Source organism: Suricata suricatta, chromosome 14, assembly GCF_006229205.1.
Source record: "Suricata suricatta isolate VVHF042 chromosome 14, meerkat_22Aug2017_6uvM2_HiC, whole genome shotgun sequence".
Taxonomy (NCBI): Eukaryota; Metazoa; Chordata; class Mammalia; order Carnivora; family Herpestidae; genus Suricata; species Suricata suricatta.
The window spans coordinates 46,127,199-46,128,712 of record NC_043713.1 but is presented as its reverse complement, the minus strand read 5'-3'; the positions used below and the strand labels follow the sequence as shown (position 1 = coordinate 46,128,712).

The following is a 1,514-nucleotide window of genomic DNA, read 5'->3' as shown; positions in this document are numbered from 1 at the left end:
TTGACTGGAGGTAAGAGAGACTCACACCTTTGTTGACCCGAATTTATCAATATGGTATGAAATAGCAGGCCCCGAACCCAGGCAAATATCTTCAAGAAGCATAATACCCAGTTCCAGTGAACAGATGTTTTGACAACCTTTAAAATGCTTAGGTAGAATTTACAGTTTGGTGAATAACTTACTCAAAGTAGGTTTTTTAAAAATTTTTATTTCTTGTAACATTTATTTATTTTTGAGAGAGAGAGTGCAGGAAGGGATGAGGGCAATGACAGAGAAAGAGGGAGACAGAGGATCTAAAGCAGGCTCCTTGCTGTGAGCACAGAGCCTGATTGTGGGCTAGAACTCACAGAACTGCGAGATCATAGACTGAGCCAAAATCAAGAGTTGGCTGACTAACTGACTGAGCCACCCAGGTGCCCCTCAAGTAGACTTTTTTTTTAAAAAGATAAATTGCTTTTAAAAGTCAAGTAATTGTAGTCAAAATAACCTCGAGTCCTACTTTGGTGATTTTGCTCAGATCTCCCTGACATAAGGTTATCATCACACCAGTTTTCTTCACGTGTGTATCTGAAGAGGTCAACATATTCTTTCTTGAATATCAGTACATGTCTGAGATGTGGGTGGCATACCTGGGATGGATTTCACACCCAAAGGAAAGAATCACTAGGAGTTAGTGTGGGTTCATTTGGAGCAACTTGGACGGAAAAGGAAGACAATTTTCTTCCTTCTTCAATGAAGAATATTAATAAGATTTATCAAGAAAATGTCACAGATATAGTATAATGCCAAACCATAGATAAAATCTCTAATATAGGGGTGCGTGCTCAGTCAGTTGGACATCTGACTTCGGCTCAGGTCATGATCTCATGGTTTGTGGGTTCAAGCCCCGCGTCAACACAGAGCCTGGAGCCTGCTTTGGATTCTGTGTCTCCCTCTCTCTCTGCCCCTCCCCCATTCATGCTCTGTTTCTCAGTCTCAATAATAAATAAACATTAAAAATTTTTAAAAAATCTTTAATATTATAGTTATGGACAAGATGAAGAATGACACCCTGAATGTATAAGATTAGATCTGGTCAAGTGACTGTTCCCCAAAGGAATACAGAGTAAATGGATTATTATCCGTTTAGAATAAGGTATCCTCTGGCATGCGCTGGGCCTTGGCTCATCCTTGGCTCCATCTTGCTCCATCTTGGCTCCATCTTGCTCAACATTGTTCTCCTGAATGGAAATGTAAAAGGCATGCCCACCCAATTATCAGATGACACAAAGTTGGGAGAGAGAGAAAATGCCTCCTATGGCACATTTAGAATACTTAAGGGACTCAAGAGCCTAGAATAATGGGCCAGTTCTAATGACAACATGATGTTAGGGATAAGCATCTGGTCCTATAGTTGAATGGCATAAACCTAAGTGAGATGTGACTTAATAGCATCAGGTAAAAAGAGACTAAGGCTTTAGTCAGCACCAAATTCAGTATGGCTCAGGAGAGTAATATGGCCCCTAGGATACCTC

General features: G+C 40.5%; 1 protein-coding gene across 1 annotated transcript in view; it reads left to right on the top strand.

Moving 5' to 3' along the window:
- Positions 1-1,514, top strand: part of LOC115277422 (laminin subunit alpha-3-like) — a 154,939-nt gene that overhangs the window by 88,225 nt on the left and 65,200 nt on the right. The gene's annotated exons all lie outside the window — the stretch shown is intronic.